General features: G+C 29.2%; 1 pseudogene; it reads right to left on the minus strand.

The window, feature by feature from the left end:
* Positions 1-9,002: 9,002 nt before the first annotated feature.
* On the minus strand, positions 9,003-10,421 carry LOC126749993 (26S proteasome regulatory subunit 8-like; annotated as a pseudogene).
* Between the last annotated feature and the right edge of the window lie 5,543 nt (positions 10,422-15,964).

Raw genomic sequence — 15,964 nt, forward strand, 5'->3', positions numbered from 1 at the left:
CACATCTCGTGAGAGTAAATCTATAAATTTTTTTAAACATGATCCGACCTCTTGAGCTCTTCTGCCTGCAATACCCTCTCTCCATATAAAAGAGGGTAGGGTAAAATAGGGTATATTGGTTGATGCACAATGGATACCTTCATTAAAAATGCTTAACTGTCTTTTATAATAAACAAAATTTGTAGGGAGCTTTGGTAATCCAAGTTTTTGCATGTTATAGGAAAGTGTCTCCAAATGAGGGTTTGTGGTTGCCTCTGAAAAATCTTTTTTCATTTCAGCTCTAGCATCACTAGCTCTTTTAAGATGCTCGTTATAAGCCGCTTGCACTGACAATTTTGTGTGTTCATTTGTAATATTTTTCAATTGATTTTTAAAAAGATCACATTTGTTACATGTATCTTCTACTGGCGGTTTTCTTCTCAAATTAAAGTATTTATAAAAGATACGTTTAAAAAATGTAAAATTAATTATTGGATTGCCGTCTTCAATATAAATCTGGTAAATTTTTTTTTCTGTTAAATCATGAACTAGAAATTTTGCATCTATTTGATTACGAGTATAATGAGATATGTAAGTAGGAAAACTATTTACATGATTATTAATTTTCTGAACAGTTTCATCGCAAACTTTTGGTTTTTTACCCTTGTTTCCTCTTTTATCTTTCATTCTGTTTAATTTCATTTTGGTTAACGCTGTATTGACCCTTTTGGTAGATATTTGAAAAGTATTAACATACAACGCTTTCTTTTTACTCGTGATACTTTTACTGTCGAGGCAATATACCCTGTTTGTGAATCGTACGAACCGAGAGCCCAAAATTTAAGAAACAAATTCATTATTGTTTCTTGTGAAACTTTTTCATGACACTTTTATGACATTTGCAAAGGTAATTAACAAATTTTTTGCTGCGCACTAACTTTCCTTTAACGTTATAATGTTTCTTATTTAAGTCTCGCATTTTCTTTCTTGTAGCAAACGTTTGTCCTGGGTACTTATTTTTTCTTCCTTTTTTTGGGCGTCCTTTCCAAGTTTCCGTTTCAGCTATGATTTCACTTGACGTATTTTGCTCTTCTATCTGTTCTATAATATCTTCAAGCTCACTTTCCTCCGAACCGATTTCTTCTGGAACGAAGTCGCTATCATTTTTCTCATGGTCGTCATTCTCCTCACTATTATGTCCCGAACCAAAGGGGCTGGATGTTGCGTCGCTAGAATAGTCTCCCAAAAAAAATCTATTTATATTGTCCAATGCACCTTCAGAAATATGCCTGAAAAATGCATTAGCCTCGTTTTCTGTTGTAGTAGTATCGGAATTATTTGGAAGCACGGAATCTTTGGGACAAATTTAGGATTGGTTTCAAATAAAAAATACTAAATTAATAAAAAAACTAAATTAAGAAAAAAAGTCTGTTTATTTAAAATATCTCAAAAATTGCCATTGAGTGCGGAAAAAAATACAAAAAGCATATTTTTGTAAATTAAATACTTATCTAAAATTTCGAAATATACAGTTTTATTTATATAATTAAAGAAAAGTAAGATATCTGATAAACATTCGGTACAACGTTATTCATAGTCAGTCTATCTTTTTAAATATCATAGAAATTTCTATTAAGTTCAAGAAAGATATGAAAAAATATTTCTATATAACAAATCTATATTTAAAACTTGGTGATCCACAGTTTTATTTATGAGATAAATGAAAAATTACATATTTTAAAAACATTTATTACATCCTTGTAAACGATCAGTTTCTAGTTCTTTTTCTTTAAATATGGTGGTTTCAAAAACTGGTGGTCAATTAAAAAAAATTCAAAATATAACTTCTGTGGATCAAGTCCGTATCTTAGACTTTATAATATACAGTCTTATCTATAAGATTGATGATAAGTAAGATATTTAAAAAAAAAGTTAGAATTAAGATCATATTTCTTTAGAAAAAAATAAATTTAATTATTTATACTATTAGTGTAGATTTTTTGATTGGAAGTCAAATCCTATTAGTTATATTATATAAATAGATTATCTACGTAATCTACAGCGTTATTTATAGGATAAATAAAAAATAAGATATTAAAAAAAATTATTACAGCTTTGTACACTATCAATTACAATTAAATTTTCTTTAAATATCTTAAAAATTGCTGGTTAGTTTAACAAAAAATTCAAAGTAAAATTCTTGTAGATCAAGTCCTTATCTAAGATTTTATGATCCACAGCTTCATTTGTAAAATTAATGAAAAGTAAATTATTTGAATAAAAAAGTGGTACGGTCTGTTCCAAGTGCATTTTTGCAAAATATTTGAGGAAATGCTGTTGAGGAAAGAGAAAAAATTCAAAATATAATTTATATAAATTAAGTCTATCTAAAACATTGTGATCTGCAGTTATATTCGAACTAGCTTTGTCGAGTCAGTTCAAAGTAACTTTTTTCCCAATAATAGGGATTTACAACAAAATTACCAAAATAAACTTTTGTAGATCAAATTCTTATCTAAGGTATTGTGCCCTACAGTTTTTTTAATATTAGATAAATTTTATTTATTTTAACAAAAAAAATCTACAGTTTCTAATTACAAAATGCAATATTTATTACAATATTGATGCAAGCAAACACCTAGATGTGAATCATCTCTATGTGCAGTATCAAATTATGTTATATACTTTTAGATATAAACTAACAATATTATGTATTACAAATGTTATTACAAAGAAGAGATAGAGAGGAAGCAAATTAAAAATAAAGAAATTGTCATAAGTAATTAAAAAATTATAAAATTATACATATACATTTATTTATAGTGATTGATTCCAGAGATTACATTTACTTATACCAATTTAATTTTTTTTATGAAAGTATAAGAATTTAGAAATTTCTTCTTATAATGTATTAGAGTCCGTTTTTAAAAAGTTAATTTTAAAAAATATCGAGTCGAAGCAAAACTTAAAAAAAAATTGCTAAAAATAATTTTGGTAAGCCATAACCTTAGTTCAGCTCCGTCTGGTGTAGTAAGTGAATGTTAATAAATTTTCTCGATGTACAATATTTCTATCATATTAGAAAAAAATAAATTTCAAAATATTGGATCCAATTCTGTTCAAAGACAGTTCTAAGTAAATTTTTTCAAAAGCCTTTGAGAACTCATTTTTTATGTCTATAGACCTTCAGTTTTATTCGTAGAATTAATAAAAATTAAAATATTTAAACAATCATAATAATAAAATAGGATTCTAGTTTGAAGAGCGTAGGCTTATCCACAATTCAATATTCAACATTTTAATGTACTGGAAATAAATATATTTAAAAAACATTTGATTCAGTCAGCCAACTATTCCAGTTTTTATCTTAAGCAGAAAATAATACAACACGTACAAGTTTAACAGTAAAATCACTCGAATGTAAAAAACCTTTTATTTCTATTAAGTGTTTCCTGTAATTGAACTATTCTACTCTTTAATTTAAACGTCTCATTGCTGTTTAACTAAGAAACAATAAAGCTATATAAAAATGGGCACCGTAGCCACAAAAGTTATGCCCACCATATTATTATTCAAAAAATTTCCCTAAATAGCTTCGTAAACCTGTCAATATAATAAAGTTGTTAAAGAATTTTACCTAACCGTTTATATTTCTCCATTACCGCCTGGCACACATTCGTGGATTTCCCACATTTAGGGCGATTGTCAGCGTATCCAAAAACCGACATTTCGAGAATTGCCTATTTTTCGACATCGTTTTCTCGATTCCGAACCGCTTGTTGGGAATCTAACAACACCTATAACTTATCGCTTTATCCTTTTTATTTTCGTTTTTTTTTCAAAAGAGCAAGGAAAATTTAGTACAGGTTAAAGCATAACGCTGAGTTTGTTTTAGGGTCATCTGCTGGTTGAGAAGGAAATTTTTCAGCTAAAAAACCTCGTATTTGCAGGAAAATTGTCGTAATTCGTTGAAATTAGAACTTAGTCTCTCCATTAATCAGATTAATTAAATATTCCTTAGAGATTCGCAAACAATCAAATTAACAGCAACTATAATTAATAAATCTAATTAGGTAATCTTGCTTATTAAACGCAGCGCGGAATTAGGTTGCTACGCTATAAAAAATCGATTTGAGAGAAGGGCCGGAGGCGTCTAGGTTCCGGGATAATCAAATTTAGAGAACTCCAGTTCCGCTAAAATGTGCCGTAAGCACTTTTGCACTTCGCTGATATTAGGTTTCTATTTGTTAAATTGAGGCCCTATTGTTGGAAAACTTCGAAGAAAGTTTCTTTTTTTTTTATTTGGAGTGGTGCCCTTTGGCTAAAAAATGTAAATAGGATTATGTAGGTCGTAGGTCGGTGGTGTATTAGAAACGATTAAAAATGTTCTTATTTTAGTGAAGCTTAGTGAATTAAATGTTGAAATGATTAAAAAAAAACTTACCTAAATCATATGCGTTAGGACACATCATACTGCGATAACAATATAAGAATTAAATAATATAGAAATCTTATTAATGTTTAGGATTTACGAATTCATCGTCTACATTTGTAGAAGTTTCTTTATGCTCGATATGGATAAATATCTTCAAAAACGTAAGAAGAATCTACTTCTTCTCAATTATCTGGAGATTGGTAGTTATATATTTCTTGTGTATTGTAGTTTCTAACTATGTTAGAGTTATTAAATTACCTAGAATTTTGACAAGAATATTTTGTAATTATTGATATTGGAGTAGGCTTTAGATGTTGGTTTTCTAGAATTTAATTTGGTTGAAATACGTTTTTTTAGTTACCAAATAATTCTTAATTTATAGGCTTAGAGCATTGAATGCCTAGGATAAGCCTAGCTCTAAAGATGATATCAAATCGACTTTCCAAGGTTTTATACAATATATATTTTTCTTAATCTACTGAATATTTTTTTATGTGTTGTATATTGTAACAAGTCAAAAATTTACTCTTTAAAAGTTTCCTTTATTTGCTGGCTAATAATATATGCTTTGAGAGTAATCAAGAAGATTTTCAAAATAAAAAAAGATGAACTTGGCAGCGTAGAATACCTCTATTGTTATAATGCAAGTATCCGGTGTTGCCACCTTGTGTTTTTTTTCTAGATATTTTTGCATTATTTGAAGCTAGCGTCCGATAGAAACCAAGATCTTGAACGCAGCATATGTCGTTTGCCATCAACCTATTTATAGCCCGCGCCCGCTGTTATTTAATGGATATAATGCCCTTATCTCCTAAAATGCTCAAGAAATATTAATAATTTTTTATCCAGATATTAGCAATCAATAACTAAATCGATTTATAATGATTATAAATCTCTACAAACTAAAGTTGTTTTTTTTTTGTAAAAACTAATTAAAAAGTCGAAGAAATGAAAAAGGATCCCAAAGGATTTTAATTATTTTTTTTTCTATAATATGTAATAAATATCCAAACGGATTTAACACGTTGACTGCCAACCACGAGATAACTCGTGGTTGGCAAAAATGGCTATAGCCAGTCGCCAGCCACGAGTTATCTCGGTTTTGACTAACTGTTTTACGGCGCCCAGTACGAGTAAACTCGTGGCGTTTGCGTTGAAATTTTTGGTGCTGGGCACTCGCAATAGACCAGTAAAATACATTGTGGCGTCATTTTTAAATTATATTTTCATCTTGTTTACAGAGTACAGAGGAAGCAAAATGCAGTGACGGAAAAACATAAACTGTGCCTTAAAAATAGGGAAACTTAATTGCTAGTGTTTACAACTACCTGTAAACACAGATAATAATATGAAGTTTACAAAAAAACAATAATAAAAAAAATTGTCTAAAAAATCTTGTTTAGTCGTTTTTACTTTAGGTGGTAGTCCTTGAAGTAATTTTCCACACATAAGGCTGGTTTTTCTTCACAGACAGGACAGAAATAACGTGTTTCTCGTCGAAGTTTATTTGAAGTACATACACGGCAAGCTCTTGTAGGTCGTTGTTTTTTTTCGGTTGGTGGTAAACCTTCCAAATAGTAAAAATCCTGCTGCTGTACGCTGCTGGACACAAACGTCTCTCTAAATTTTAAAGATTTTATTCTGCTTCCGGTCGATTTACGAAACAGCAAGTAAGCGTTATGTATATATATTTCGAGAATATGCAATGCAATCTTTTTCGGCCATTTAATGGTTTTTCTTAGTGCGCTATAGTAACTTAGCATTTGATCGGACTGGTCGATACCTGACATTCCTGCATTGTAGTCCTTTATTATATTAGGTTTCACAGAAACTTTTCCATTCCTGTTGCACACTTCAATCATTTGTACTTTGTGCATATTTGAAATCGTGGTTGGGCGCCGCAAGAAACTTCTGCTCGGAGACGCCCGACCACGAGATAACTCGAAAGTTGTTTTTTTTTATTATTATATAACATATAATATTATAAATTTTGATTTGTAAGCCATTTTGACTAATTAATTCAATTTTGACATAGTGGCATCTCAGAATGGTTTTTATATAAATGTCATGGCAGTCAACGTGTTAAGATGGTTGCAAAGCTCTACTACAAACAAAAGTTTTTTGGTTCAAGATAACTTTTTAATTAATTTAAAGAAAAACCTTAGTTTGTCGAGGTTTATATCCAGAATAAACCGATTTTGTTATCAATTATTAATATCTAGACAAACAATTATTTAATTTTCTTTGGAATAATAGCGGACGCGGACTATAAATATGTTAATGACAAACGACATATGCTGCGTTCTGGATTTTGGTTGCTGGATATCGACCGGATATTTCATTTTGGCACACATTTTTTTTGCGGCATTTCGGGTTCGAATAAGCAAAAAATTTACTATATTATAACAATATACTTAATAACACATTTTTTAATATTATCCTAAAAGAAATAAAAGAAAAGGCTTAATTTTGCTATCCAATACTCAATACATACTTCACAAATATGTCGTCTTTTATAATATTATAATCTAGAAAGATGACACCATTGACAGCTAACTTGCCTGTGAAAGGAACGATTTAAATTTCACTTTTCCCAATATATGTGACCCACTTCAGACTTTATCATTTTTCAGCAAAAAGGGAGTTTTTAGTTTTATTATTAATTAAAAAAACACACTGAAACCACTCAAAATATTATTTTAATACTAATAATGTACAAAAGGTGCCTCATCCAAAAGTAAACAACGAGCGCAGTTGTCAAATACCTTTATCGCGCGAAAATTACTGGGCCAAATTTACAGCGTTGTCTAATGATTATTAGTGATTAGTGTAAATAATATAGTACAAAATAGTTTTGGTTCTTAAACGAATTTCAGTCTTTCTTTTACTTTATAATTAAAAATGCAATTCACTAGCTAAGTAAATGTTGTCCTCAATCCAAAATAGCCATTCTAGTGTATTCAATGTAATAGATTCAAGTTAACAGGAAATCTTTGAGGTGGCATTTGCTTAGGTTGAATATTTACGTGTTGAGATAGTCACTGATTTTGAAACGAAAGTGTCTTTATAAAGACGTTGAATAACATATACCTGTAACTTACTTCCTTTAAGTACCTTTCTATGCATAAGGATCGATCCTCCGAGCTGTATATAATCACCTTAGATTCTTAGTTTCTCTTTGAATTGTTTTTGTCCGTGCAATATTAATTTGGCAAATGTTAGTAATTAAAATTTTCCAAATATTAATTGAATTATTATAAGAGAATGTAGTTTGCAATAAAAAACTATATTGTCCTTAAGGTTCAAAGAGACAGAAAACAGATCTCCATTCCAAATAAAAAACATGAGTTTGGAGCAAACTAATTTCGCATTCATCCATGGTAGCATAATGCCACGTCCCGAGGTTAACATTATTCAGTATACGAGGATATTTCGTATAAGGGTAATTTTGTTTCGGTTTGTTTTGAATAGGGTATTATTAGAACCGGGACATTTTTAGTTAAGGGTATACCTTTTAAGAAGAATATTGTACATGTTATATTACATAATTCACATACCATTTTTAAACTGTTTATTTCAGGCTTATTTTAAATATTTTATCACAGCTCCCGTTTTGCTATGGTCGTGACGCGAACAAAAATATATATTTTCTTTCGTAAAAATATGCACCCTTAAAAATTTACATATGCTCTCTCTCAGAGTCTTTTATCACATAATTTATCTTTTGTCACTGAGCGGCATATTAAGTATTTTAAATTAATAAGCATATTTTTCCAGTTTATTAATGTTTCCCGCATATACGTATAACGAGATTAATTCGGGGTGAAAGATTAAATTCTATCCCATTATTGTTTCTTTATTAAATTACCCTAAATTCCATCTGTAGATATAAAATCGATTCGGGATTAGCTGAGGCCGCCTAGATCCCGGAATAATAAAATTTGGGAAAGCTGAGTTAAGCTAAGAGGTGCTCTCAGCGCTTTCGCGCTTCGATGGTTTTAAGTCTCTATTTGTAAAATTAAAAGGCTTCTTAAGAGGTGAAACTACACCGTTAAAATCAGCTGGTTTTTATTAAATTAAATAGGAAATTCGTCAATTAATTCTACAGGATTAAGTAAATAAAACAAGGAAAATCAATGAAGTCTTTTGTTTTTATAAATTTTTATTCTTATTCAATAAAATATATTTTTTAAACTGTCAATGTTTTTATTTACGTGTTGTAAAAAAAAACTTATTTTAAGTATTTATCCAAACTTGATCTAATATAAGACATCTCACTAAAATTAATTTCATTGATTTATTACTTAACACTATGATTACAATATATTTCGAATAAATAATGAGTACAGTACTACGTTACAAATTATACAATTCTCCCATGAAAGTTTATAAAGTGATCTGTGACAAAAAAGTGAAAAAAACAGAAAAAAAAAACTAAAATTATTCTTCAATAATCAAAACTCTTTATTTCTACTCTCGATACGTGTTTCTTCGAAAAATTGTTGAAACTTTTTTTTAGCTATAGAGTTATATTAATTATATTATACAGACTTAAAAATACAAGATACAAAAAAGCACTTAATTATTTTCACATCTTCATGTTCTTTACAGAATTCTTCTGCATAACTTTAACCACTACCATCTCAATATCTTTTTGTGTTACATGCACTCTTCTTTCTCTAATTCCCCTGGTTAAGTTCACCTTTCTAGAATGAATTTTAAGAATATTCAGTCTAGCTTTCTTATTCGGTGGGGAAAATTCAATCTTCCTATTAATCCTATCAGGTCTTAGCAAAGCTAGTTCTAAGATATCTATTCTGTTAGTGTACTTGGTTGCTTCAACTCCATCCAGTTGTTTAAGAAGTTCCAACATTGTTCTTTGTACCTCAGAATCTCCACCAGAACATGATTCAATACGAGAAGATCCAATAGAATCAATTTCATCCATAAACTGCTGCTTTCTAGCCATAAGGAAAAGCTCTCTCACCATTCTGGAACCTTTACCAATAAAATTTTTTACCAATTTAGAGCCAGACACTCTAATAAAAGTACACTCCGTATGATGTGCTACTGCATGAGCCAACAAAGTTTTTTCTTGGAAACCATAATAGTAATGACTATATAAGCTTTGAAGAATAACTTGATAACCGTCCAAAGAAGAGGAATTTGAAATTGAAATTCTTCCAGGCAGTTGTAATAAGATAAACCTGGAAAACTGCTTTCAATTTTTCAATATTTTTTAAGAATTAACTGCGCATAAAAAAGTCTCTTTAAAAAAAGTCATTTTAAATTTTATGCAATAAACGTTTTTTGTGCCTCAAAAACTTTTTGTATTTCAAGGACTAGAAGTCACCTTGCTTGCAGTGGAGTCGTAGATTAAGGTAAAATGAAAATCCTACAGTCTTCCTTCACTTATTCAATAAAATAACAAAGCTGACTTCAAATATCTCACCAGGAGATCCATATAATAAGACACCCTTGGTCCCTTGGGTTAGGCAATTCCGAGAAAGTCAAATAATTCGAAATGCTTTACATGTAGCTCAATGACTTCCTTGGTTTGCTTGTCCAAGCCACCGTGCATTTCATAGGTTGAATCTGGTACTTTTTTGACCATCATAAGGGAAACTAACGGATCAACCATGTTTGGAAGGATCTTATGTAAAGTATAGCTCTCATTTCTCGATGCAACTCTACAATTTGGTGTCACGTCAATAACATCAATATTCTTGTTAATATCAACAACAAATTTTCTTTCTGGATGTACTCTTACTAGAACTTTCTTTTCATCCATTGGCTATGCAACTTCGCCTACAAAGCTTCCTTGCTCTTCCCTTAACATTCTCACTTTAGCATTCAATTCATTTCTTTGAGCTTGTAAGCATCGTCTGAAGTTCTGACTTTTTTCAGCAACAATCAGTTGTAGTTTCTCAATTTTGGTAATATAATAGAACCTAAAGCCTTCACCTTTAGGGGCTCCATCTTTATCCATCTTATTAATTACGGTCATTTTTGGCTTTTTTTTACATATACACTAATATTTAGTGTTGAACAAATTGTGGAAAGTCAATTCGGATATAAAATAATACAATTTTATTTTTTTTGAGTAATAATAAAGAGTTTTGGTTGGTAGTAAAACTATCTTGCAATTTAATTATAGAGAATATTAATGGTTTTTAAATTACTAAAATTACAGGCACTACAAATTACGAATAATAAAACTTAAATGCCTTCTTAATAACTGTGTTATTACGAACATTAAAGTTTAACTTAATATCAAAAACTACTTCTTAATTTCACGGCAATATCAAAATTCAAAGTTAATTTATTTTGCTTTAATCAAAAGAATAAGAATATTCTGGAGAAGATTGCAGTCTCTCTGACTGTTAATTCCTTTGTAAAATTTTAAATCATCCGTAAATATTTTACCATTAATTTTCATATTATAAGCATAATGAAAGATCATTTACTAGAGTTAAAAAAAGTAATGGCCCTAGGTTAGATCCTTGAGGTATTATAAAGCGGCAAAACTTCGATTTGTAAATTCTGTATAAAGTACCTACTAAATCCTTGAGCTTAATAAAGTAAGCAATTGTAGAAGATCCAATCTAGTTTTACTAACAAGACGTCTGATTGACTTTATCGAACGCTTTGGTAAAAACGGTATAGACTATTTACCTATCTGTTAAAGTCAAACCCGTCATTCGGTTTTTGTAAAAAAATTGCCAAGTTTGTACTTGTTGACTTCTTATTCATAAAACCTTATTGTTTTTTAGTAATAAAATAAACTATTTGATTATAAACCTTGCTATATAATCTTGATTAAAATGTTACTTTCAGCCTTGTCTGCACTTTTAAATATAGGTTGCCTAATTCCCCTAAACATGTTCTATTTGCTCTAATAATATAGAAAAATAAAGCACACAATACTTTAATAATAAATGTGAAGATTACTAGCTTACAGAATAATTTATACATTTTTTATATAAAAACTTTATGCCTTTTCTAATATAAATTTATAAATATATGTTCAACATTTCCTTGTCTATTTACAAACGATTTAGGTAAATTTTTATGTACTTTTCAGAAATAAAGTTAAATGTTTCATTATATCTTTATATACTGTGCGTCTATATATTTTTTCTAGAATAACATCTGTAACTTTAGGTTGTAATGTAACTTTACCTGCAAAGAGGCGAGGTTAAAAAACTGAATGGTTTACAAAATATTATGTGTAAATTTTGTTGCAAGTTTACACGATAAAATATATATTATATATTTAATAATGGTATAATTTAAATGTTATCTTATTTCTAAATTATAGCGTAGTTGTTGTTTTATTCATAATGCAATAGTGTATAGGGTGTCCCAGAGAGAATATGGGTAATTCGAAGAATTATAGGATTTACTAAATTAGAGCAAAGTTACTTTTATATTTTATTGATATAAATAGAAAAAAAAGGAGTCAAAAATTTAAAAATTTAAGATATTTTTTATATAGAGGCCAAAATTGGTCATGAAAGAGTCAGATATTTTCGTCCACGGATTAAAATAACTTTTACGGAACTAACGGAATCGCCTACTTTAAATCTCGTACGCGAATTTTCAAACTATTTAAAACAATTTTCTAAAAATTTTTTTGTATAATTGTTTTATATTAAGAAATTTTTGATAAAATCTTCCAGGCATTTGGTGTAAGTTTAAATTTTATTCCAGACGTTTCAAGCTCTCTCTATAGTAAATAAATAATTTTTTTGTAGATTTTTGCAACCTTTTCCTACCCTTGTGAATTTACCGTTATTCTCTATATATCTCAGATATTTAAAGTCAATTTTCCAGTTCAAGCTATTGGAAATCTTATTCAAAGCTTCTGGATTAATTTCCCAGCTTATTTCCTTTTATGTCCTTAAAGTTATTTTAAGCTTAATTCAAGGTAAATAAAGCCAATTTTTATTAGGAAATATTTCCAGGCATTTAAAAATCCTTCTAGATTTTTAGAGTCATTTTAGATTTAATTAAAACCTGATTTAAAGTTATTTTTCTTGGATTATTGGAACACTTGGGTATCCTTGCAACATTACAGTCATTCTTTATGTGGTTCAGAAATTTCAAGCCATTTTTATACATTTTATAATTATTTATATCGTCCAGGCATTTGGGGTAATTTTAAATGGTATTCCAGGCTTTTGAAGCTTCTTCCAAAGTATTTTAGGTCATTTTATGTGAATAATTGAAATATTTTACTCTCTAGTAAATTTACAGATTAATTCAGGGATTTGAAGTCAATTTTTCAGTTCAAGCTATTGGAAATTATATTCCGGGCGTGTGAATTAGTTTTTTAGTTAATTCCATTTACTAGGAAATTTTTTACATACAATACATTTTTTTCCATATCCTTGAAGTCATTTTAAACTTAATCCAAGATCAATTAAGCCAATTCTTCTTGGGAAATATTTCCAGGCATTTGAAATCATTTTAAATTTCTTCTAGACTTTTAGGGTCATTTTAAATTTAATTCCCAGCTAATTTCAAGTTATTTTTCTTGGATTATTGGAACACTTTGGTATCCTTACAATATTACAGTCATTCTTTATGTGGTTCAAAAATTTCAGGCCATTTTTATAAATTTTATAATTATTTATATCGTCCAGGCATTTGGGGTAATTTCAAATTTTATTCCAGGCTTTTGAAGCTTCCACCAAAGTATTTTAAGCCATTTTTTTCGGATTATTGGAACATTTTGCTACCTTAGTGAATTTACCGTCATTCTTTATATGTCTGAGAGGTAATTTTTCAGAATAAGTTGTTAGAAATCTTATTTTAGGCGTCTGGATTAATTTCCTGGTTAATTTCATATCTTTGAAGTTATTTTAAGCTTAATACAAGAAAAATAAAGCCAATTTTTTTTAGAAAATATTTCCAGATATTTGAAGCCATTTTATTTTTAATTTCTAGCTGATTTGAAGTTATTTTTCCTAGATTATTAGAACACTTTGCTATCCTTGCAACTTTACAGTCATACTTTATGTGGTCCAGAACTTCAGGCCATTTCTATATATTGTATATTTATTTATATCTTCCAGGCACTTGGGGTAATTTCAAACTCTATTCCAGGCTTTTGAAGCTTCCGCCAAAGTATTTTAAGCCATTTTTTTCGGAATATTGGAACATTTTACTACCTCAGTGAATTTACCGTCATCCTCTATATGTCTCACTTGAAGTTAATTTGCCAGTATAAGCTATCGGAAACCTTATTTCGGGCGTCTGGATTAATTTTCTGGTTAATTCCATATCTTTAAAGGTATTTTAAGCTTAATACAAGAAAAATAAACCCAATTCTTCTTAGAAAATATTTCCAGGTATTTGAAGCCATTTTAAATTCCTTCTAGACTTTTGCAGTCATTTTAATTTTAATTCCAAGCTGATTTAAAGTTATTTTTCCTGGATTATCGGAACACTTTGGTATCCTTGCAACTTTACAGTCATACTTTATATGATCCAGAAATTTTAAGCAATTTTTATAACTTTTTTAATTATTTATATCTTCCTGAAGTGAATTTGCAGTCATTCTATATATGTTTTAGAGATTTAAAGTCAATGTTTGCATTTCAATGCAAATTTTTAGTACAGCTATTGACAATCCTGTTCCAAGCTTTCGGTTTAATTTCCCAGTTTATTCCAGGTCCTTTTTAAGCTTAATCCAAGGTAAATAAAGCCATGTCTCCTTGAAAAAAAAATTCCAGGCATTTGAAGCGATTTTAAGTTCCTACCTAGAGTTTTGGAGTAATTTTAAATCTAATTCCAAGTTTTTTAAGCTAATTTGTTGAAATTTTCAGTTGTGACCATCTCTCTTTACCATTATTGGATAATTAGAATTAAAATTAAGGTAGCTATTAGTATGAGTTAGTGTAGAGTCAATTCTAAGTCTAGTGTCAAAATGTTGTAAATACTTTTTAATTACAATATCAAAAAAAAGAAGCTGAGCATTTGCCTCCTTTTTGCTTTCATAAATATATTACTTAAAATTGGTGAAATAGGAGAGCCGTAGCCATACCAAAGTCTTATTGATAAAATTTATTATTATATTGGAAATAAGTAGGTTTTATACAGTAGGTTAAAAACTCTAAAATTTTACTAACATTAAGTGTTGTGCGTTCTGCAAAATAATTATAATTTTTTTTATTTATAACAATATTTAAAGTTTTGTCAACTGCAATAATAATAAAAAGACTTACAACGTCAAAACTTGCAATAAATAATAATAATAATAATACTTTAGACTTATTATTTTTATCTAAATTACTTTTCTTATGTATCTAACGAGATAAATTTCTAATTTTTTTATTAAAAATTAAAAAAAAATGCCATAATTTTTTTATTATACTTTCAGATTTAAAGTTTTTTACTCCACATAATTCATGTTTCTTTTTTCTAGGAAGGTATTAGAAACACTCTTTCGTTTTTGTCCAGAAACTCATTATTACAACACAAAATCATTCACATAATTTTCAATTTTTTTGGCAAAACTGAATTTTTAAAAAACAATTTTTTTGCATTAAATACAAGATATTTCTCACTATTTGTGCTTCTATAGCACCGTCATTAAACTTCCGTCACAAGGCTTATCGTAGGAGCCAATCTGCGTATAATCTATATTATGGCATCGCAGAACGGCAATACCTTGTTGGTGACATGAAGCTTTTTGTCCAACCGTGAGATACGACGGCCGAGTAGATCCAATCGCGTTGGTAATATATGGAACGTTCGAGGTTTATCGGGATACTTTCGAGGATCATCGGGATCGGGTGATTAAATTAAACGTTTTTTAGTTGATAGTTTGATAGTTTAGGGGCTTTACACTAACGGTCGTTAATCTAATGCCGGTTAAGCTTTGGGATAGGGCCGGTTACACAGGAACGGGCTGAACAAAGTGATTCTGCATTTATAATAAATTATTTTAATGTCAGGTTGTGTCATGTTAGTTAAAGCTATTTTTTTAATCGGGGCATTTTGTAACAAAAACCACTATTGATTTTATCATTTCCGATAAGAAAGAAGTAGTAACCGACGTAATAGTTCTGAATCTTTGTACAAGGTCAGTATAAATTTAAAAAAAAATTAAAATTAAAGATGGTTCGACCTAACAAAAATGCTCAATGGACTCCCCTAATAATAATGCCTCCAAATACAAAAATTCTATCACAGTAGCTTTAAAATAAATTAGTCTTAACACCAACCTGATATTGAAATGATAAATATTATTATATTTAAAGCCGTTCAGGAAGCGGAAAAACACTGCAAATAGAATAAGGAATAACAACACAAGCTCACCCAAAATACAAGGAAAATGATACGACATGTTGCATTTATGTTTTCTTTAGAGTGTAGATATATATATTCTATAATTCTTTAAGTATAGGTTATAAAAATTTGCAAAATTATCTCTTTACGTAGGAAGTTTATAAAAAACCCTGACTGAGCAAATTTCTGCTTTCAATTAACTAATGCATGATAGATGAATTTTATTTATGAAAAGAAAACAAGAAGAAATGT

This window comes from Anthonomus grandis, unplaced genomic scaffold (genome assembly GCF_022605725.1).
Source record: "Anthonomus grandis grandis unplaced genomic scaffold, icAntGran1.3 ctg00001016.1, whole genome shotgun sequence".
NCBI classification, from domain to species: domain Eukaryota; kingdom Metazoa; phylum Arthropoda; class Insecta; order Coleoptera; family Curculionidae; genus Anthonomus; species Anthonomus grandis.